Raw genomic sequence first — 24,224 nt, 5'->3', positions numbered from 1 at the left:
AGGGGAGGGCAGTGGTTCTTGCTGGCTCTATTTAGAAGCGAGGCCAAGTGGGACGGGCGAGCCCAAGTCAGACGTTTGGCACTCCAAGTGCATAATTTGAGCCAATGGTTTCTGGTGCTCGGCACCGTCACTTAAATGTCAGCGTCGCCTTTTATGACAGTCTGCCACATGGTGGCGCTGTCTGTCTAAGTAGGGATAAGCCCAACAACAGCTGTTTATTAATTGAATATACATGGACAATGACTAATAACTGCCACCAAAACCATTCTCATAGCTTTGGGGGCCTGGCATAGCCTGCATTGTCACTGTTGTTGGAGTGTGATGGTTGGTAGTCGTGTTTGTACTGTCAGTGGCAGGGGCACTGGGTGGTGGGAGCTGCAGTGACCTCCTGACCAGGGCCCTGGAACTTATATTTGTTTACAAATTAAGCCCGCCGCGCTCCCAATGTACTGTACACTGGAGTGGGGGCTGGTGAGTCACAAAGGGTAAGCAGGGGTGGGGGGGGGGGGTATGTGGGAGGCGGAAGCCCATGCCAAGCGCTCTGACTCGTCCCGCTTCTCGGCGCTGACTTGAGTTAATTGGGCTGGGGCAAAGGAGGGCCCAGGACAGAGAGAGTTTACAAAAATGTACAAAGTCAGACGCCTCCCTTCCCACCCCCCTCCCCCCCGCGCCCACCCTCAGCCCAGCAACACATGTATGTTTCCCAGGCCAGCGCCGCTGTAATTGTGCCCGGGAGGGGCTGTGTCCGGGCAAGCGCGTGCCAATCCCAGCCCTGCATGAAGCAATGTCTGCCCTCTGGGCCCATTCCACTGGGGGGGGGGGGGCGCGCGTCACAAGGGAGGCCAGCCAGCGTGGAGCAGAGGGCTTCAAAGGGGAGGGGGGCAGAGAGTAGGGGGGAAGGGTCAGGCACTGGCCAAGGGGACCATCAAGCTCAAAACAGTATCGGCTTTCATTGAAAACACACGGATGGCCGGGGGCCACTCTGGGATGGACATTATAACATGATTTGTCGCTCCTGTCCTGGCTGAGAGTAGAAAAGGGGGAGGGGAGGAGGGGGGAGGGACTCTGGGGGGGGGGGGGGCTCCAAATAACCCGCAGAGCCCCACCCCGGCCCCGTTCCTGATAAAGGATCACTATGTGCGGATCCTTATATATTTAGGGAGCCCATACTGCAGACACTATATATATATATTTTCCAATATTTTTTATTAACAGATTTAATCAAAGAAAACAAATCAGAGTGGAGCAGGTGCAACCAAGCAGACGTTAAACAGCAAAAGACCACATTTCGGTGAGGACATCTGAGGCCATAGGTTGCAAAATACCAAGGATACACCATTGTAGTGGCAGGGCCACGAGGTGGGGGGGGGGGGGGTGCATAAGGCAGGTCCGCCCCATGCTGCCGCATAAGACAGGTCCTAATAGGACAGGTCAGCCCCATGCTGCCGCATAAGACAGGTCAGCCCCATGCTGCCGCAAGACAGGTCCTAATAGGACAGGTCCGCACCATGCTGCCGCATAAGACAGGTGTGCCCCATGCTGTCGCATAAGACAGGTCCGCACCATGCTGCCGCATAAGACAGGTCCTAATAGGGCAGGTCTGCCCCATGCTGCAGCATAAGACAGTTCCGCACCATGCTGCCGCATAAGGCAGGTCCGCATAGGGCAGGTCAGCACCATGCTGCCGCATAAGGCAGGTCCGCACAGGGCAGGTCTGCCCCATGCTGCCGCATAAGACAGGTCAGCCCCATGCTGCCACATAAGACAGGTCCTAATAGGGCAGGTCTGCCCCATGCTGCCGCATAAGACCGGTCCTAATAGGGCAGGTCTGCCCCATGCTGCAGCATAAGACAGTTCCGCACCATGCTGCCGCATAAGGCAGGTCCTAATAGGGCAGGTCTGCCCCATGCTGCAGCATAAGACAGTTCCGCACCATGCTGCCGCATAAGGCAGGTCCTAATAGGGCAGGTCTGCCCCATGCTGCAGCATAAGACAGTTCCGCACCATGCTGCCGCATTAGGCAGGTCCGCCCCATGCTGCCGTTTAGGGCAGGTCTGCACCATGCTGCCGCATTAGGCAGGTCCGCCCCATGCTGCCGACAGTACGTTGGTAATCAGGTATAGAATATTTATATTTGAGTCCTTCGACACTGTGGACTTTTGCTAACGGAGATTCCAGTTGGCCGCTTACAACTGGCTTTCCTTGGCTCATTTTCTACGCTGGATGTTCTTTACAGCAGCTAAATAATGCTCGAGAGGAAACTGATGCTGACCCAGTTGCCTTTTGGAACTGGTTATTGGTGGCTAATGGGGTCTGTATGTATCTAGGAAGCCCCCCACCCCTTTCGTTTAAGTACTTTAAAAAAAATATATACAGACCAGTGGCCACCAAATTTTGTGCCACCCACCACTGGACGGTGGAAACCACGTACAACTGATCCCCGAGCTTCCCACCACGGCTGTCGCCCCGAGGACCCCTTTTAGAGCCATCTAAAGAGGAGCAAACAGAGACACCTGCGGATGAAAAGTAAGAGATGATACTATTGTGAAACACAATTTGCATAAAAGAGCGTGTGGCGCAGCTCTGGGGCTCCCAGGCCAGGCCCTCCGTGCGTCCAAGGCTGTGTCCTGCCTCTGTCTCTGGCCCCAGCCTTGGAGCCCCTGGGCAGAGGCCATAGTGATGGGTTTGTTCTCAGAGAGGAGATGTCCTGGCTTCTGAGAGCCAAGGACACTGCTGAGATTACAGTGAAAGAGGGGTGGGGGAGGGGGGGGGGGGGTCAAGGTGGGTTTAGGGGAAGCGAAGCATATACGTCTAGTGGCTGAACTGCACCATGTGAAGCCAGAAAACCTGGGACTAATCCCAGCGTTCCCATTTTACCAAACTGTGTGATCCTAGGCAATTGTTTCATTTCACTTTCCCTCCTTTTTCTTTTATCATCACATATAAGAGGTCCTCGAAATACAAGACTTCAGGATGCGCTGCACAAGCCTTCTGTGTTTGATTTAATAAACGATGTTGTTCATGTATAATTGGAGGCCTCCCTAAGACCGCGCGTGACAACTGACGCGCCTCTTAGTTCACTATTGACATTGGTGTCAGTGTGGAGGAAGATTGTATGTTTCTAAATTCATATTTGAAAACTATCACTTAAAAACCTACTTCTCAATGCGCTGATGTAGTCTGATATACGAAGCTGAAATGGTTCTGCATGTTAATGGAACACACTTTTTGAACGTTTGAAGAAGCGTCGTCATATTTTTACAGGTTTGCTGCAAGATGGCTTTGAAAATGAAGGTGTCCTTAATGTTAAGTGGGGCAGGACAACCAAGTTACTTCCTTTCTTTAACTTCAATTAACCTTTGAATAAAGACTTGCCTGTATATCTAACATCCTTTTAATGTTAGTGCTGAGTCGAGTGAACTGCAGCCCAGTGCTGCTGCTGCCCAGGGGGCCACATGTGAAGGTCAGGAGGGACGCATGTGGCCCCCGGGCCGGACTTTGAGTATCACTGGATTAGATGAAGACAGACTGGTCAACGAGCCTCTACCTCCCAAAAGGAGCAGAGCCGGGATTTCAATAGGAGACCCAGAGGGGTATACCCTGAGCGTGGAATGACGGGACTCCAGCAGTTAGCAGCTCCAGCACCTTGAGATCCTCACGGGTGATTTGCTGACTTTATAAATCCTTGACTGAGGGATCGACGCGAGAGATGGCGGGCCAGAACCACATTTTTGACACTATGAAAATGGGGCCTCATAACTGAAAACATCACTCGGAAACCTCGAATTATTTGTTATATGGACTTTTATGGACTTTCCTATAGGCTACTGAGGATGTATGACGTTACCACGCATGCCTTTACATCGCAAGTTTTACAACGCATGCTTTTACAACGCATAGTGTTGAGGGGTGCTGGATAGTGAATAGTTTAATTTACTATTCCAACTCCAGTCCCCATGGATAGTAGGGATGGTGTTGGATAGTAAATTAAATCTATTCCCTATCCTAGAGCGCCCCCCAGCGCAATGCGTTGTAATGGCATGCGTTGTAATAGTTGCGTCGTAAAGGCTCTGCGTGGTAAAAGTTGCGTTGTAAAGGATGTTCCGCGGCTACATCTTATCTTTGTTTCATTCAGAGTGCTGTGTGCAAGCAAAATGTCTCAATCTTCTGCCATCAGGGAATTTAGAGTCTCTGATAAGAGCCCTTGTCCAATCCTCTTCGATTGCTACCTCAACTTGTGTGGAGTAAGTTGCAAATAAAGATCCTGGTTTTATGGTATTTATTTTTTTGACATTTCAGTCTGTATTTATTTATATTTATGTTTTGGTCATTTTAATCTGTGTTTATCCACATTTATTTGGGTCATAGTGCAAAAAAAAGTAGCTACGATAGGTGTATTTCAACATTTATTTAACCCACAAATGTTTATTATGTTTGATTGTCCAATGGATTTTAGCCATTTAGCAGTACAGTAATTTGAAACCACTTGCATCATATAACAACTTAAACAGTTATACTGCTGCAGTTATTTAAACTTTACTAAGTTTTAAACATTTTTTTTACCACCCTTACCTATCTCTCTTCACAGCTCTTGACCTGGCACTCATGACAGATAGAAGTGAGTATCGTCCAAAACAAAATGTATTTATTTTATTTCTCCATATTTACAAATAAATATAGACAAGAAAATAGAAAGTTTCCTGTCTGTATTTATTTGTTAAAATCAATAAAAACTGAATACCAGAAGCCTTAGTAGTAAATAAGCCTCCCGGTTCTATGGTATTTCTTTTTTTTAACATTTCCATCTGTATTTATCCATTTTTATTTTTTGGGCCATCCTATTTATAATTATCCATATTTTGTGTGATTTGTGAATAGATGTGATGATACCTTGCATATTTCCACACTTATTTAATGGATAAACATGCACTTCTAGTTTGATGCCTATCAGGTTTTAGCGCATTAAACAACCAAAAATAATAAAATATTAAACCCACATGCAACATTTAGCATTCTAGTACAAATATGTGTTGAGGTATGAAGTAATTTAATCAAATCCCATTCTTATTTGTAACTTCCCATGCTGTCAATATGTACAGTTATTGGCCCGAAGTTCATTAATCTCAGTATATAGTGTCACACAAAAGAAGCCAAATTATCTGTATTTATCGTCTTCTAAAAATAAATACAGACTGGAAAAACAATGCTTTCGGTCAGTATTTATCTGTAAAATTCAGTAAACACGGAAAACAGGGAGCCCGAGTTGTAAACAATTTGCAACAACTTGGTTTTCAGGCCTCTTCAGTGATGTATGAAGTAGGCTCAGCCCTGAGGCCTGGCCGCTGTGCCATTTGCAGCCTGGACCATGGATTCCCAAAGGTCTTCCTCCATGCTCCAGGAGTCTGAAGGTTTCTTAGGTAATGAGATGTAAGCTAAATGCTGAGTCTTGGTAGAAGCATAGGTGTCTCACGGTTTGTAGGTAAAGTGGTAATTTACACCTGCAGCACATATAGATGTGAAGTTAATCCCCACGCCCACTGGGAGCCAATGATGAGCAGTCAAAGCAGCCTTCCTGTGCCCGCGGAGTCCAGCATCGCCTGGCTGCTGGTTTTGAAGTCTCGTGTTTGTCGTCCATTGACTGCTGCTGGGGTACGTGGTATTGCAAGGCTCTGTGCCTGCTGGACTTACAGGAGCATGGCCAGGCAGTACAGAGCCTTGCTGAAATGTCCTATATAAATAACCAAAAAGTATAATAACTCACCCTGTAACAGTTAATTTCACTAAAGGCCACATTCCCCTTCTTGTTACAGTGTTATCTTCTGCTTCTTGAGGAAGCGGGGTGGGGTTCACAGCCCTTGCGTATACATGTTGAGATTAAAGTACATACATACAATCACGCCGTCCTTTAGAACACACTCACACATACAATCACGCCGTCCTTTGGTGCACACATTCACACATACAACCGCATTGTTCTTTGGTGCAAACATTAACATACAATCACGTCATCCTATGGTGCACACATTAACATACAATCACACCATCCTTTGGTACACACAATTACACAAACAATCACTGCATCCTTTGGTACACACAATTACACATACAATCACTGCATCCTTTGGTACACGCATTCGCACATAAAATCACTCCATCCTTTGGTACACACATTCACACATAGAACTGTGCCATCCTTTCATGCACACATTCACTTATACAAGCAAACAGCCCATTCTTTTTCTCAAGGGTGAAATGAAAGAGCTATGACATGATTTAACTCATCCTCTTATGTGTACATTGTTCCCGTGAGGTGGTCCAAGTCATGCAACGCCCAAAAAGACATCTATGTTCAAGGTTAAAAGTTCAATTAAATGAATGCACACATTTCTCCCCTGTGCCACAATGCTGACAATGGGAATGAAGTTACATTCCGGTTGTGGATAGCGCTGTGCAGTTAGACGGAGCACTGTGCATGTGCCAGTAGCCACTGGGTGGCCACAGCAGCTTCATATATCAGCAGAGAGTTCACTGATGGCACCTGGGAAAGGTCAGCCCATTCCATTCACTTCATCTCCCCCAGTCAAATTCTTGACACGTGCAGGTATGCTGTGAGGTGCCATAACAGTACCTCCCAAGGAAGATAAATGGGCTGCAGAGAGAGGGCACGAAAACCGCAATCACGGACATGTTGTGTAGTAAACCTCTGAAGACCTGAACATTGAAAAGAGTAGCAAAAAAGCAAGTGCAAACAAACTGCATGGGTGCACATTAATGTGGTGTTTCGTCTTCATCTTCCAAAAATACAGGCCAGAAAACTGATACTACCGCGATTACATGTTGCCCCTTGTAAGGTGTAGGCAACTTGTTAAGTCTTGGAAGTACCTTTGCTTTCTGGTACTTCCAGTCCAGCAGTTAAGCAAGTATAGCTTCAGGAAGCACACTCCAAAGGCAAACCTGGACTGCATGGAGAGTTTTGTGTAGATCATTCTGCAAGCTCACAACTATCCCTTCAACTGCCTACTACAGTAGTTAGATGCCTGGTTTTAAAAACCTGATGCCAGCTGGTAGAGGAAATGTACATCACGTTATGGGAGCCTGGGGGGTTCTTGTGGGTTTCATCATGCATCCCACCCCGGCCCACCCAAAAACATAGCACCGAGGATCTGACTTGAGTTGCATGTTATCACATGTATTAGGGGCACGCATGTCAGCAGGACTATAGAATCTCTTCCTTATTTTACTTTTTATCTGTGAGTTTACCTAAATAATATGTTGTGCAATGCATAGCAATAGAAAGTCTAGGTCTGACCCACAAATCATTGAGAGTTGGACCGTACCAGAGTTTTGAGAAGTTGTTGTATATGTAGCGGGAGGCACCGAGTGGCAGGTGAGGGCAAGGAAGAGGTGGAGCCCAGCAAACCCCATCTCCCCTGTGTAAGGTAACACCCCCTTTCCCTGGACTTCGGAGCAGAGAAGGCAACAAAACAAGATGGAGGGTACTTGCTACGGATGCCCATAACAGAAAGATTGTGCCAATGCCACCGGGGGCGTGGCATCGCTCTCACCAGTTTCCGTAGTTTATTTTTTTACCATACACTACATCTTTTTTGAGTGAGCTGAAATTTCACACAATCTGTTCCACCCCTTCTCCTGGCCGAGCCCGTTTACCCTACTAAGCCACCCCCATCCCTTTGCCACACACACCGGAGCTTGGCCACTTCCTTGCTCCCTCCTTTGTACCTCTACATATCCGTGCCACTATTTGCCGCTTCCTTCAGCCCAGGTGTATGCCCCCCAAGATGCATTGTGCCGTTCCTCGTCCTCCCCTCTATACCCCCAGTTGTATAACATCTTCCAGTGTCCAACCCACCCAATAATCATCCATGTTGAACTGCATCCCATCAGTGAATGGACAGCACTATGTTGCTAGGTTGGCCCTATATACATCCACACACATGCATATTCCCAAAATATTTCGGACACAGGAAAAGGAAAGCGAAATTGCATATACATTACAGGGTAGTAAGGATGGACAGTTTGTGTCGGCTCTTTTTTTTATAATTGTTTTTATTAGTTTTATAAAAGTACAGCCATCAAAACCATACAAACCTTTGGGAGGGAAATCGTTATTTGACAAGCACCACCAAAAAGTTTGTGTTCTTTTGCGAGCAGAAGCCCTTTAGCACTCCAGCCCAGAAGCAAGATGGTGCCTCACTATATCACACCCTAAAGAACACTAGGTGATGTCAATATGTCTAATCTATTTTATCAGGAATAATAACACACACCAGATTTGGCCCAGGTAGCCAGCTGACATTTTCCTTAGTAATCAGGGTGTACATGCCAGGTATTGGTGGTTGCAAAGCATGCATAGGAAGGTTTGCACTGCTCAGGGTATGCCTCACAAAAAAGTAGTACAATTATGGGTGAGGTGGAAGGTGGGTGGTGTGACAAGGGTGTGTAGTGGAGGACGCAGGGCAGAGGACAATCTCTCAGAGGAGGAATGTGGTGAAAACATACATTGGCAAGCCAATATCTCTTGCCTTGTAGACCTATCGGCCTGGCCAACACTTTTCAATGATGCTCTGTAGCAACGACAAAACAAAATGCTTTAAAAAGAGCACGATAAGATGTGCGTGTGCATGCACTTGTACATGTCATGATGCTATGGCGACACTGCGTAATAACGTGTGCATGTGTCACCAAACGTGCGCGCATATGGCACGACTCTGCTGCCATTTCTTTGGATTTACCAGTGCTTTTTTAAATCAAAGCGGCCTGGCAGGAAATGGCAATTGGTAGACCATCCCAATTTGTTTTTTGAAGGACCATGAGGGGTGGGGTAGCAACGGAGGAGCGAGTGAAGGAGTAATCCACGCAGCGGAGGTAAGCAAGGTAAGCAAGGCGTGAGAGCAACGGACGAGCTCGAGTGGAGATGAAAATTATAAATAATTAAAACGACAGGGTGCAGAGGGAGCAACATGGAGCACGTGGGGTGGGTGGGGGACAGGTATATGCGGGGGGGGAGCTGCATATAAAGAAGACAGCGAAAAAGGCCTACTCCCACGGAGCGTTGCAAGAGAAAGAACAAAGTAATTCCCTGAGCGTGAGCAGCGGAAGGATACCAGTCATCCAATCAAATGGATCGTTGTGCCCCCCTCTCCAAAGATGGTGTATGTCCCTCATCCTCCAGGTGAGTGGCAATTATAAAAAGAGGAAGGAACGCTGTCGAATAAGAAATAAGTAAATAAGAGTGACAGGACAGCTAACCAATAGCATGCAATTGCTGGCTCTGAGCCCCCTGTAGGTTTTTGGTAAGGTCCACAAGAGATCTTCTAGAGACAGACGGCTAAAAGCTGTCCATAGATGAGACCTTAGAAGGGTTTTCAGTTTCTGTGGTGTGAAATCTGAAACACAGGGGGTGCTTGTTCCAGGATTTTTACAGAGTCATAATGCAAAATGATGACTGGGGGCATAGGTGACCTCATGAGGGGCTGGGTGCTCTCCTGCACCTAAACCACGCCCTCCAGGAGTGTAACACTGAGCCCCGCTTCACCTGCAATGCACGGGGAAGCTCCTGGTACTGAGAGGGCCCTCTGCTGCCTGTCATCTTCGCCCCGAAACTCTGCTTGTGAGTGGAGGGAGCCCTTTTGCATTTTAATGTTTGCTTACAACCCCGTTGTCCAGTTTCTGGACATGGGTGAGAATGTCGGATTCACTGTTGTTGCTTGTGTAATGATATTTTACATTATGTTATATGTATTTGTGGAACGCACAATCACCTGGGAGGGTATCCTGGCCCTGAAAGCAATAGCGATGTGGGCTGAGCCATGGCCTAGTATTGTGACCTCCTGTTAGCCCCATCCTAGTGAGGTCTGAGCTGCAGGTGGGCGAACCACTGAAAGCTCGAAGAAGGCTACAGCCTGAAGCCTGGCTCTGGCTCAGCTCGACATCCTGTTGGAATCTCGATCCCATAACGAGCCGAGCTTTCGTGTGGCTTCTGCCTGCCACCCTCCCTCTACCCAGGAGGTGGTGTAACGGCTAGAGCCGACGACCAGGTTCCAGCCTCCGCATTGGTGCAACAATTGTTGCTTCTGGGCAAATCACTTATTCCCCCCCCACCTATAAACAATGAATGTGTCCTTGTGTAATGTAACTACCGCTCTTGTAAAGCACTCCAATACCTATGGGTCGAGTTCACACTATATAAAAACAGCAAAATAAATGCACAAAGGGCTGAAAATAAAGCTTAAACATAAGGAAAGACAAATAGATATCCATTACCTGGCTGATTTGTAGAAAGCGAACCAGAAAACATGGATTAATCACGACTTCCCCGTTTCAATTGTAACATCTTAGGCAATTGTTTGATTTCACCAAAACTCTTTTTTCTTCATTAACGCGTATGAAAGTCCTTTCAACTAGGTAAGTTCAGACTACCCGGCGACTCCGCTGAGGGTCGCCCCACTAGCTCAGAGACAGAAGCTGCTGGCGCTGAGCCAGTATGTGTAGGGAGGGGCGGGCGGAATGTTGTGCACTTCTGAGTGTGCATGTCTGTTTGGCCGGCCGTCCTATTCCAGACAAACAGGGCCGGACTGGGAACCAATACCGGCCCAGGCAAAGTGCTCAGCCGCCCACCCCCACACCCCCTGGGGGGCAGTTTTCGGCTATTTTGTTACAGGGCCGTTTTTGCAGAGATGCTGCAAAAACGGCCCTGTAGCAAAAACGGCTCCCAGGGGCCCAAAACCGGCCCCACCCTTGCGGCGCACCGGGGGATTGCCCTGTGCCCGCAACGGCCAGTCCGGGCCTGCAGACAAACAGATGTGCGCACTTAGGTTTCTCTAACCCGGCTGTATTCTACAACCTGGGTTAGAGAAAAGCACAAACTCCTGGAGCGGAGCGTAAAACCAGCCAGCTCAGGCCAATCCCCACGCTGCTCCCATAGTATGAGAGCAGCGTCTGGATTGGATGGGGAGTCTGTTGCCCCAGGGACTGCTGGGAGCAGCAGACAGTGGAGCACCAACGCACGAGGCAGCCGCAGGAACAGGTAAGTTATTTTTCTTTTTTAATTCAACTCCCCTCGGACTCCCCCTCCGACACTCCTGCTGCCCTGGCGCCCGGCCCTCCCTCCATGGTTGCAGTAGCAGCGACTGAGAGTACCAGTTGTATAAAAACCTACTGTGCTTGATGTACTAGTCTGAATGATGCTCTATAATAATGTGGGTCACGCACGGCGTTTACATGACAATTGTCTCGCCTCAGTGCACTAATGGTTCATGTTGAAAAACGAACTTTAATAAGTGCCTCTCGGTTCAGTGCTGCAATATGATTTATTAATGTCAACGCTTCATGTGTTAGGAAAATGCCGTTTGTTTTTCATTTTGAAGCAGCTCGATCGTATTTTACTTGTTTGTTTCATGATTTACATAGCGAACATTGTCAGGGCTCGGCTCGCACCCACAGGCTCTAAGAGCCGAGCCAGAGCGCTCTGGCTCGGCTCTTCCTGTATATCTGTTGGCTCGTCCTCCTCTTGCAAGAGCTGCCCACCGGGCCATCGTGCGGAGGCGCTGCCTCTAGTGATCAGGGAATTGTGGACCGACCAGGCCCTGGTCTGAATGAGGCCTGGGGAAGGAGGGGGGGGGGCAGAGGGGGGTAAAGGCCGGACCCTAAGGGCGGACACCCTTCCCAGTGAAACAAACCGGCCATTTGTTCACCTGTTAAAATTCTGCCAGGGCCCGGACATGATACTTAAATAGAAAATTATTTTAGATGGTCTGTATTCCTTTTTAACATGACCCTTCTGTCTTTGTGTGTCCTTCGGAGATCAATAAAGCAGCTCAAAAACACATTTAAAAAAGCTTTCTACTTTAGTTCACTACTTAAAGAATGTACTGTTGATCTGAAAAATACCAGCTTTCCTGCTTTTTGTACCAGCCAGGACATGAAAGGACGGGCCATACCAGGCGGAGCCCGGAGTTACACATGACATTGAAAGACTGGAGTTAGTAAATGCAATGAATGGGGAAGGACAGGAGCAAATGGAGTATGACCTCTGACCCCAGCTTTCTGTAAGTGGTAGTGAGCTGTGGTATCCTATTCCCAGGCATTCACGTCCAGCCTCCCCCGGCCTGCAGCGCTGCATTACAGCGCCCGTTCGGACCGGCAGGATCCCGGCAGGATCCCGGCTCCTCCGCAGCCGCGCCGTGTGACTGTGATCGCCACCGCGATCCATCATCGCCAGCTCGGGCTCGAGCGGGAAATGGAATAAGGACAGGCTTTCCGCCGAGCCCATTAGCCGAGAGCCAGACTCTGCCATTACTAATTATGCTAATGATGGTCGTTAGTGCTGATGATGTCACCTCGCAGAAGCCTCGGTTCTGCCCCATCCCCCCTCCCTACTCCTTCCTGTTCGCTCACGGTAAAATCGATGCTGCTCCACGGTTGCCATGGCAGCCAGCGCCATCAAGCGCCGACTGACAGGTTCTGATGACGTCACCAGGGCCCGCCCTCCCCTCTAAACTTGCTTGGAATACATAAGAAGAATACAAATAAAATCTGTATGAAGCATAAGGGCTTTTAAATCGACTGCCACGCGCCGTATGCATTTTTACTCTTTTAAATAAAATTAAAAATGTGACTAAATCCAACAGGTGTAACAGATATATGAATGACAATTAGATGTCTTGCATATCACTCTGTACTTCAGTGTCTAATCTCTGCAGCTTCGCGCGTTACCCATTTTAGGGGTATTCCGTTTGACGACTTTGAAGGGTGGGTCCCTGAACACGAACTCTACTGAGCCGTTAAATGTGACCCCGGAGCCAAGCTTTTTTCATAGCATCAATATTAGTGCTGAAGCACGTGAACTGTGGTTTCATGGGCCTCCGAAGGATGAAAGCTCGAGTCTGCCCCGTCCTGATCAGCGTAGCACAGAGCCCTCTGGAGTGGGTGCATTAACCCACCCAGCTGTCTCAAAGGTATTCTTGGATACAAGGAGATGGCCAGGTTCAGTGACACTGCACTGAGGGCAGAGCTTCGGCGGTGTCTTTTGCCGCATATGCACTCTGTCGAGGTCCTCTTGTGCATGTACATGATGGGGGCGGGGAGAGGGGGGGGGGGGGGGGGGGGGGGGCTCAGGAGGAAAACAGAGAAGGAAACATCAAAAAAGAGAAGAAGCTCGAGCTTTAGACCGAAGTGGAGCAAACAGTCCCGCTTTATAATTGATGCCTGTGCGACGCGCTGCAGAAAGGTGGCAGACAGTGATTAAGTGTAGCGCTACGTTGTCATTTGCAGTGATTGGTATATAGCGCTGCGTTGTCATTTGCAGTGACTGCTATAGCGCTGCGTTGTCATTTGCACTGACTGCTATAGCGCTGCGTTGTCATTTGCAGTGATTCATATAGCGCTGCGTTGTCATTTGCAGTGATTGGTATAGCGCTGCGTTGTCATTTGCAGTGATTCATATAGCACTGAGTTGTCATTTGCAGTGATTGGTATAGCGCTGCGTTGTCATTTTTTAGTGATTCGTACAGCGCTGAATTGTCATTTTCAAGAGTCTGATTCTTGTGTGCAGCCACTGCTGGCGATTACACCCATCCATGGTTTGTGGTGCCCTTAGTCAACACTTTACCAGACAGGAGCCTCGGAGAGGAGGTAAACCCCATTCATTTACTCGTATATAGCGCCTCTCAGACGGTCACGATAGTAGTATGTTGAGTCGCCGTCCTTTTTAGTGGTGGAAGATCCACGACCCTTCCCTCTCCGAGCTGTGGCACATAACTCGCACCCGCAGCGTGGCTTCCTATATTACACGGACCTAGCGCCAAGAAGCATATTAGGGGTTGAGGTAGAGAGGATTGTGTTTGGAGGCAGAGAGCAGAGCAGTGAAGTGCACAGTGAGGGGAGGCGGAAGAAAGTGAGGGGAGGAGGAAGAAAGTGAGTTGAGGAAGCCAATGAGAGAACTAGATGTAGGCAAAAAGATTGGAGCAAAGAGGTGCGGGCATGAGAGGCGGAGTAGAGAGCCATCTTGGGAGAGGTAGAGATCGGGCGGTAAAGGTAGGTGAGGTACAAAGGGGGTAAATACACCAAGATTTAGCTGAAGTAGAAGGAGAGATTGGTGAGGTAGACTAAGGTGAGGTACAGAGGGTGAAATACACTAAGATTTAGCTGGGGTAGAGGGAGAGATTGGTGAGGTAGAGGAAGGTGAGGTACAGAGGGTGAAATACACTAAGATTTAGCAGGTGTAGGGGGTGAGGTACAGATCTGTGGGGTAGAGGGAGGTGAGGTACAGGGCTGCATGCACACAGGGGGGTGCAACATGTGCTACCCTGCATGCACCCCATTTCCCTGTAGGGCCACCTGTGTTTCCTCACCGCAACAGTTTTCACAGAGGAGGAATCGCCATGAAAACCGTGACGGAGAGGAAACTCATAATATGCTTGGCGGGACTGCGGCGGGCCCACCAAAAAAATTGCAGCCTCAAGACCGCCCGCCACCGCCTGGTATCTCTAATCCACAAACATGGAGGTGCATTACTTCTGCTCATTGGCTAGATTCCTGGTGAAGGGAAGTCCTCTGGTCTACCTGCATCTCAATGCTCTTGCTTCCGGACATTGCTGTCTCTGGTCCACTCGGTGTGTCAATAAAGTCATCCAAGAGCTCTTCGCTGATGCTCCACCCTGGGAGCGAGAGAGAGAGAGGGGTGAAGCGACCTATAAAGGTACAGACCAAGAGGCTTATTTTGAGTTTGGCGGGCAACATACACCTTAAAAATAAGGCAGAAGTCCCATTTGTAGTTCCTTGAGTGCCACTGGCTATAACCAGGGCCACGGGAATTATGCGACCGGGGACAACCAAATTATGCATCAGGGTTGACTAAATTATACAGCAACAAAAGGCAAATTATGCAGAGTAAAGCAGCACATTTTGTGACAGTATTATTTTATTATTTTGTCATTCTTACACGTTAACATTGTCTGGGAAAAGGTTTAACCTTGTTAGCACCAGTTTAACACCCAAGCACAGCACTAACAGGCACATGCATCAACCATTTTTGCGCGCGCAAATGGTGCGATTCGCAAAAATCAGCGTTTGCGCCTGCAAAAAGGGCGTTTGCGATGCATCAAGGTTCAAGGCACCCGTAATTTGAGAATTCGCAATTAATTGTGATTTCACAAATTGCGTTTGCATTGAAGGAAGCGCAATTTGCGATTCCTTAAATGCAATGCAAGAACCACTTTAGAATAGTGATTTCGCTACTAGGGGGCGCAAATTACCATCAAGTTGAACTTGATGGTAATTTGCAAAAACTTTGAAAAATGCATTAAAGTGCATTTTTTAAAGTTGTAGGTTACACACACACATGCCCTTGGGGTATGTGTGTGCGCAATATGTGTGCACAGACCAATTTCAGGCGTGAAACAGGGTGTCCTTTTGACACCCTTGAAATTGCATGCGCAATTTGCGAGTACCTAGTGGTACTCGCATATTGCGCATGCAATCTCCCATTCATTCCTATGGGCCTACAGGCCCATAGGAATGAATGGGAAGGCATTCCTTAATTGCGACTTCCAATTTGCGAGTCACCATTAAGTAATGTTTAGGAATCACAAATTTTATAGCGATTCCTACATGCATAGGCTTTTGCAATTCCTTAATTGAGATTCCTTAATACTCGCAATTAAGGAATCGCAAAAGCCTACATTGATGCATGTACCTGATAGCAACAGAAAGGTAACCCTTCAACGTTTGCGAAGGGCCTTCCCCTGCACTGCAACAAATGTTGCTGCATTTTTGTAACTTTTGACCCATTTGCGCTAGAAACAACATGTTTTGCTAAAATCTGCATAGAATGCAGCAGATGATAGATTATGTGGCAAAAGCATGGCAGTGGCGATAATGCACTTGCACTATGGTGGATGGGATATCGGTCTTGTTTTTGATAGAGAACACTATCCGGCAAATGCTAAATACAGTCGTAAGCCTGTCAATGATAGTATGTTGCAGGTATGAGGGTATGGGTAACGTGAAAAGTTTACAGTAACAACAAAAAAACTCAGGTCAAAATAAATGTAGAAAAAAACAATGTAGGCGGGTCCTTGGTTGTGCAGAGCCTGGTGTGCATGGGTCAGCAGCTTGAATTGGCATCTCTTCTGTACGGGGAGCCGGTGGAGTTTCCCGAGACAGGGTGTGATGTGGGTTCGTCGGGGAAGGCTAAGGAGGAGTCTGGCTGAGGTGTTCTGTATGGTCTGAAGTCTCTGTAGAAGGCATGCAGCAGTTCCTACGTAGAGGGCATTGCTGTAGTCGAGTCGGATAGTGTTGATGGCTTGGTCATGGTGCGTCTCATGGGTAGGGGTAGCCACTTGAAGATCTTACGTAGCATGCACAGAGTGAGGAAGCGGGCAGAGGAGCCGGCGTTGATCTGTGATTTTAGGTGAGCTTGTTGTGAATGATGATTCTGAGGTTTTTGGCGTGATTTGGTCTGATGGCTACCAGGAGTCGTTCCATGTGTTGCCGCTGTTGCTAAAGATCAGTACTTCCGTCTTGTCTGTGTTCAGCTGCAGGCAGTTGTTCTTCATCCAGTCGGTGAAGTTTGTCTCGCATCTATGGAAATTGGTTCTGGTGGTGGTGGGGTCGCCGGTGAGTAAGAGAAAGAGTTGGGCGTAGGAAATTATGTTGAAACTATGGGAATCTGACTATGTTGGCCAGCGGAGTCATATATGCGTTGAAGAACATGGGGGGGGGGATGTGCCTTGTGGGACACCGCAGGTGATCTCCTTGAGTTCAGAGGTGAAAGGTGGATCCTCGGGGTTCTTTCGGTGAGGAAGCAGGGGATTCATCTGAGCGCGTCCCCTTGGATGCCATGTGGTGGACTCATGCATATCTCTACTGCTCGACCCACTGAGATATCTTAGCAGCTCTCTTGCACGTGCCAAAAGTATTGTCGGCCCAGATTCACAGAATCCCCAAGAGCCATCGCTAAATTTATCAGCGAGCGATGTGATGCCTAAAGATGCATCGCTAACACGAGTCTTCCAAGGCTGGGGCTTGTGAGCTATGTTAAGTTTTGACTATTTTATCTGCAAAACGCAATACATATTTCTGACATTTAAAAATCTATCTTCGCACAACTTTATCTTCAAAGGAAGATAATCTCCCGTCCACAGGAAGCAGATATGTATCCTGATCTCAGCAGTCTGGCAGCTGTATCCTGGAGTTTGTTAGTTCAGGCCCATCTCCGTCAGCCATTTTTTTACCGGATGACTGCTTCCGGGTCCGGGTTTTCCCTGCTCCCAGCCTGACACCGATGGGCATCTGTCCATCATTTCTTCTTCCTGTTCTTGCTGTTTTAGACACACCATGGTGGCGTCCTCTTCTACCCTCACATCAGCAGGTTGGAGAGCACGTTCCCATCACTAGCTAGCTGAACCACAATAAGTAACATCACAGAGGGTAACCCTTTCTTTCATGGATGTGGGGACTGTCATAGCTGTCAGCTCATCCCAGGTCATGAGGTTTGCACTGGGTGGCAGAAGCATGCTGGGACTTGTAGTTTTGCTTTTCAGATCAGAAGTATGTCATTCCCAACATGCTTATGTCTCATATCGAGGACCCCACGTCATTTAGAAGGTGTCCTATAGAAAGTGTCCCCTGATGAAACTGTGTTTATGTCTTTAGAAATGGAAATGTTCCGTATTTCTTGTGCACTGTACAAATGAGACATGCAATTTCTTTTAAACCTACATATTACAGCAAGAATCTTTATTTACCTTCACTGCTTCCTTTGGGATCAAGCGCTTTGTGATGTCACTTCTGTTTCTGTTGACTGTACAAAGGATAGTGTGGATCTCTTCGTGTGATGTCATCAGGCAGAGAAAGTTTGATGTTACTGTTGATTTTTCTTGGACTAGTGTCACCTCCTTTGATGTCATAAGTAGCCTAAAAGAGTGTGATGTCACTGCGGCACAACGGAGGCCTAGGTAAGGCAGATATATATTGGAACATCCCTAGGGCTGCTTATATTCCAGTCTGGAGGAGACCTGGCCTGGAAATTGGGCTGGACTGTCCCTATTAGAGGAGGACCACGATTAGGGGGCAAAGAAGTCGTGAAATGAAAATAACTTTAATAAAGTGCATTAAACCCGAAGGTATCCAAGGGCGATCAGTCTCACCCACAACAGACCTAAGAGAATTAAGGTGAAAAAAGCCCAGTTTTCAGGGATTTTTTAAACAAAGTAAAATAATTCAAAATGGTAATGTGTAAGGAGGGAATTCCAGAGCCTGGCAGAAATGGAGAGAGATCGACTGTCCCATCTAGCTTTCCGAAATCTAGGGATACGGGCTTTCCTACCAGAAGAGGATCTGAGTGACCTGCCAGTGATATCCCAGTTAAATGGGGCAGAGATGTTTAGACCTTTTATGGTGCAGGGCTTGAAAGACCAAGCAGAGAGCCTTATAGAAGATGCAGCCCCTAACAGGCAGCCAATGCAAGGCCTCGGGACCCTCTCCAACTGACGCACTCTTAGAGATATCAAGAATAATGCGTGCAGACCCGTTTTGAGTCGCCTGCAGTTCGTTCAATGAGGAGGCCTTGATATTGAGATGAAGGACATTGCATTAGTCAAGTCTAGTCGAAACTAAAGCGATGACCACCACATGGTGCAGCTCAACAGGAATAAAAGGAAAGATCTGCCAGAGTCTTAATAATATAGAAACAGGCACTAGAGGTCCCTTTGACCTGCAACTCCAAATTCAATAGGGTTTCAAACACCACCCCAAGATTTTTAGCAGATTTAACTGGAGAGGTAATGGACCGCATTCCTCTGACCGCCAGCTGCCAGACCAGATGGATTCCTGACCCGAACACCAGTACCTCAGTTTTCTCCATGTTCACTTTCAGAAAAAGTTCCTTCCTCCAGATGTCTACTCTGGTCTGATTATTGATGGAGTGGAATGCAGCCACAAATAATTAGTAGTGGCTGACATTAATTCAAGCAATCAACCCACCACCTTTTTGCTTTTCTCTCTAGGACTAGAGACACATCCCGTAATGTCATGAGTCAGCCAGAAGAGTGACTTTACCTGGAGGCGGAGACGCAACGCTGCAGTCGATGCCTAGGGATGTGAAGTGATAACTCAGCCTTTGTACTGCAGATTATGTCTTGTGCAGTCGCATCTAGTGCTTTGTCACATTGTTTAGGGTCTCTGAAGTCATCCTTTGGGATGAGTCAAATTCCCTGATCCTCTCTGGTGACTAGTCAGACCTCGCCTCCATCCTGTAGTACCTCCAGGCCTCTTCCGACCACCAAGACCCAGACTCTGCACATGGTGAACCTCAACGGCAGCTTAACAGAACAAGAATGTAGTTCTTCTAAATCACACATAATTTCTTCCACTCCCTCTAGGGTATCAGAACTTGTCATTGTCTTTAATTGCTTAACCACGGCGCGAATTCCGCTGTGTGGCGGCAGTTTGATTGAATGGGCAGGGCTGAGTCGGCCAACTGACGTGCGCAGCACTACGTAGGGGATAAATAAACATTTCACCAGATCATCAACATTGTCCATACTGAGAAGTAGAGGCAATGGGAACCGATCATTGCGGCACTGCGTTGTCTTTGTTGACAGAACAATCAGCTCTGTGTCAGTCTCTCACTCGACAAATGCCTAACCCAGTTGACCAGACCTTCTTCACCCAAAGGCTATTTTTCTTGTTAACAACTATATATATATATATATATATATATATATATATATATATAAATAGCGAAGTGCTCCTGGAGATCGAATCCATCGTTCATGCCTATTTGAATTTCCATGGTCGATCTTGAAGTATTCTTCAGCCATGACTTTGCCTTGGAAACGGTGCTTCCGCGGATCCCATAACACGCTCGCTTCAGAGTATGGCGCTTCTGTATAATCTCGAAGCGACTGGAGCGATTTGCCCATTGCTCATGTCATTAGCCTGGACATCCCACCACCCAAATGGGAATCAATGGAAAAAGCCCACAGTTTCTGTGCACGTAAGACTTTCACCATTTCCCCAGTAGCAAGTATGTATTGATTGGGTATAGCAATCAAGCCGCAACTTAATTTCAAGGTTTTAGTGAGGTTTCTAGAAAAGTCCTAACTTTATATCAATAGAAAAGCATTTTTCTAGTACTTTCTTGGTTTAATAATGAGCCTTTGCTACAGACAGAAGTGTGAAGTTGGGCTGATTTCTGAAAGGAGGTCCTGGCTATCCAGGGTTTCATGTCTATCCCGGGTTTCATGTCTGCACACCCAAAGGGGGATACACATCTCTCCAGGGATAGAAAGTTGTAATTCCCAAAATCTACTGTTAGCAAGGTTATGGTTGATGAGGAGGTTAAACTAGTCACCTTACTTACATTTTCCAAAGGCAATGAAACAAATGTAATAGCCTCTCGTGTGATGAGCTAAATAACACAAGTGTGAAGATATGTTCACAACGACTTTGTGGTTATCAGTGAGAATCCCTATTCTCCTGCAGTCTTGGGTGGAGAGATGAGGTCCCACTTAGCAACACTAAGAAGCTGTAGGTTCTTATGGCGACAGGACGCCCATGGACCACTTTCATGAAAAGTTGAAACTAGGGATCTGGACCACTACAGGTTCTTATTCTGAACCCACCTCATCCATGAAGCTCTGCAGGTTCTTATGAGGGAGGTGTCATGGTGGTCGCTTGCATTCGGAATATCAGGGGGAGGGGTGCGGGTTTACTTAGCATCACGTCTCCTATAAAATATTAAACATCTTTCTTGTATTGACACATGCGGGTCACTCTCAGAAATGGCTGACATCTTAATTTGACTATTTAGTAAATTGCTCACTTTCTGCTCTTTTTCTGTCTCCTCTTTGCAGTAGCAAGGATAGGTGCAAGGGTGTAGTTCACGGCACATACCATGTGAAATTTTAGTCTGGGTTTTCGTGGTGATAAGCTGGGTTTGGGGAACCCCGACAATGGTGTCGCTCAGAACTCTGGAACGTCCGTCCACTTTTCCTCAGGTTGACAAGATGGGTGAGGGTCATATTCTCAAACATCCTTTCTGCACTATCAAGGGCAGGCGATGAGCTTACGCTGTGGCACACGCCCCTGGTTAACTGAGTCGAAGGCCTTCCCCTCCCACATCTGCAGATGCATCTGGAGAGGATGCTCTGGCCCTGGCCTGTGGTAAGGGTCATTTTCTGTGCCAGTCTCTGCTTCACCAAGAGCACACTTTGGGAAGATATCCTTGTAGAGAGCTAACTTCTGATGCTCCAGGTCTCACCATCTCACTGATGCATGAGGTCAGCTAACAAAGGGCAAGAATGGAAAACTGCAAAGACGTCAGTAAAGAAACAGGTTTCACTGTGCTCCTTCAAGACCAAACCGTCCATAATCAAGAAAAGTGGCACTTACCTCATTCATTCCAAGACAAAAGGTAAGGTTTTAACCTTGCCATCTTCTCAACTGTTTTTGACAAAGGAGTTCCTCTTTACTTAATTAGTTAATCTTATAACCCACTAATTTGTCCATTAACACCTTGAGTGCTCATGACGAGCTCAGCTCGTCATGAGCACTGGAGCACCGTGGCTCGCGCCGGTTAAATGGAACGCTCGCACGCTGTGCTGAGCGTTCCATTAAACGGCACGGTCATGACGAGCTGAGCTCGTCATGAGCACCGGAGCGCCGTGGCTCATGACGAACTGAGCTCGTCATGAGCACCGGGGTGCTGTGCGCGCCGACCCCAGCACAGCGGGGGGAACAACCCCGCAGTGAAGGGGTTACGGTCGATGGCAGTTTGGCCTTGAGCATACAAACCTCGCTAATCCAGTCAATTGTCATACGAGAGGGACAAAACGTCGCCTACAAAGAACACTGGGGCGAGTCTTCCTCTGGGGCCAATATGTTGTGTTAGAACAAGTTGTGGCCATCTCTTCATACTATTTCATGGTAACTACTCGTTAGGAAGAAACTTAATCCTGGTGTTTTAGTCCTCCTTTTAGGTTGAGCATACTAGGCGGCGTTTATGCTGCATGGTGCCAGACACACTGTGAGTTTGCCAAGAACATACAGGAGCCCGGGGCCCGTCCACTGCTTACCATTAGTTGCCTTCTCTGTCACTCATTTGCCTGCTTCGTATTTAGTATCCCAACTTGTCCATCTTGTGATTGTTTCTCCCATGGAATATCTTCTTTATCATCTCTTTTGATTGGTTGGCCTCTATGCTTCCAGTGCTTGCTTTTGAAGCACTGCTTTTATTCTTTTAGGTTAAGCACCCTGTAGTGTCTTGTGAAAAGGAAAAGCAGGACCCCCTTCTGGTCCCTGATGGACTCGGTAGAGGAATGACATAATTGGTAGAGTGTGTCTAGGTGTGGTTAATAAAGTTTACGATGCAGTGCGTGCATGTCACAGTTGCCGTCTGGAGAATAAAGATATGAACTACAGAGCTCATTGTGTTGTGTGGTAATTTGCAAGCTACCGGGCTGAAGAGAGCATGACACATTCCGTGAGAGTGCATGTCTTTTTCAGCTGTCTCCCACATGTACTTCTCTCTCTCTGCACTCTATGATGCTGCTTGTCGCCTCTGTGCGTTTGCCCACCTTCCTGTATGTTGTGTTAGTAGCAAAAAGAAGCACAAAGTTCCCCGGTAGGACTAAAAAGAAGGAGTGTGTGTGTGTATGGTGTAAATAGAGATATCCGAGAGGGAAGGCGAAAAGGGGAATTTCCCTCTTGGGAACTAGAACCAGTCGCTCCAGATCCCGCACGGATTACGCGTGGGGGTAGTTTTGCAGGCAGAGACCGCAAGCCGTTTGGGTCCCTGACTCCTCTGTGCAGGTCCCACAGGAGCAGACTGCGGGGCACCTTAGGGACACACTTAGGGTTGCACCACTCGAGGCAGGACCAGTTGGCCTGCCCCATCACAGACCTTAAAAATAAAGGTTGTATGAAATAAGTTTTTTTAATTCACTGTGTAGTACTTGACACCAAGGTCCTGAGGAATTGCTAGATTAGCAAGAAACATGTCGACCTAAACAGAGGGTTGCAGATATCTTCGCCACAAACATTTGTGGCGTCTATCTCCCCTCCCACTATTTTAACCAAGGGAGTTAGCCACGCCATTAAAATTCCTTGTGGATTAACTTACCTTTTTTAAATCACCACCACTTTTCCACGACTACACATTCACCTGCCCTCTCACACGCATGCACCATATGGCTGGAACAAAAGATCTCCGCTAAAGAGCCCCTTTGCGGGTGCCCGTCAGACATTGAAGCCAGTCTGACGAGGAGCAGGACCCATACGATGAAGCAGGACACCTAGCTTGCTGGGCGTGTGAGGGTTCTAGTTCCCAAGAGGGAAATTCCCCTTTTCGCCTTCCCTCTTGGATATCTCTATCTACACCATACACACACACACTCCTTCTTCTTAGTCCTACCGGGGAACTTTGTGCTTCTTTTTGCTACTAGTGACTTGGACATGTACACTGGACCCCGTTAAAAATTGTCCTCCCGAAGTTCCTTTCCTTGTTACAATGTTGTGCTTGTGTTCCCTTGTTGCTTGTGATTCTCCCTCACACATTCTATGTTGCTCCCTTGTCCATTGCTACTCATCTCAGCCCCACCATCCATGTTGCTTCCGTTCCCCTCGTTTTGCTTCTCTGCCATAAGGGCCCTCTTTTTCGGTCACCCCATTGCTACTCTTATCTTTTCGTGCCCTCACTGTTATTTCCATACCCTCATTGTTGCTTGCACTCCCCCCACCATTTGCCCTCTGTGTTGCCTCTCAACCTTTTCTATTTTTATGTAGCCATGCTAGACAGCATGGCTAAAAACCATTGACAAAGCCAAAAGGTCTGAAAGCAATACATGTTTGCTTTGCCAGTGTTTGTTTATTAAATCTTGCTCTCTTTATTGCTTTTGTTTTTTTAACCGCTTCTTGTTTTGTTGTTATGTTTTCCATTATTTTCCATCATTTTATATTTTTCCTCTATATCTTAATCTACTCCACACTTTGATAAATTTCAACTTCCCTGAGCTAAACAATGAGGTAAATAAATAGATAATGAAGCAGTGAAGACGTTGGATCGAAGAGCATGCTTCTGTCCTCATGGCTTCTTGCATAGCTTAAAAACTTCGATTTACAAGCCGTTTAATTAAGGTTCTGCCACATATCCCCTCCTGCTAGACTTGGATCAACAGCCCCCAACCACCAAAGCATTCACA

General features: G+C 47.3%; 1 protein-coding gene and 1 long non-coding RNA gene across 3 annotated transcripts in view; one reads left to right on the top strand and one right to left on the bottom strand.

Moving 5' to 3' along the window:
- Positions 1-4,618, top strand: part of LOC147709592 (uncharacterized) — a 363,282-nt gene extending 358,664 nt beyond the window's left edge. Inside the window, exon 3 of the long non-coding RNA XR_015296707.1 lies at positions 4,589-4,618. This is a non-coding gene — a long non-coding RNA (uncharacterized LOC147709592). The remainder of the gene's footprint in view (positions 1-4,588) is intronic.
- Positions 1-24,224, bottom strand: part of KIF3C (kinesin family member 3C) — a 320,587-nt gene that overhangs the window by 184,399 nt on the left and 111,964 nt on the right. The window lies entirely within an intron of this gene.

The sequence above is a fragment of the Lissotriton vulgaris genome, chromosome 6, assembly GCF_964263255.1.
Source record: "Lissotriton vulgaris chromosome 6, aLisVul1.2, whole genome shotgun sequence".
Taxonomy (NCBI): domain Eukaryota; kingdom Metazoa; phylum Chordata; class Amphibia; order Caudata; family Salamandridae; genus Lissotriton; species Lissotriton vulgaris.
This window is presented reverse-complemented; position numbering and strand designations above follow the sequence as displayed.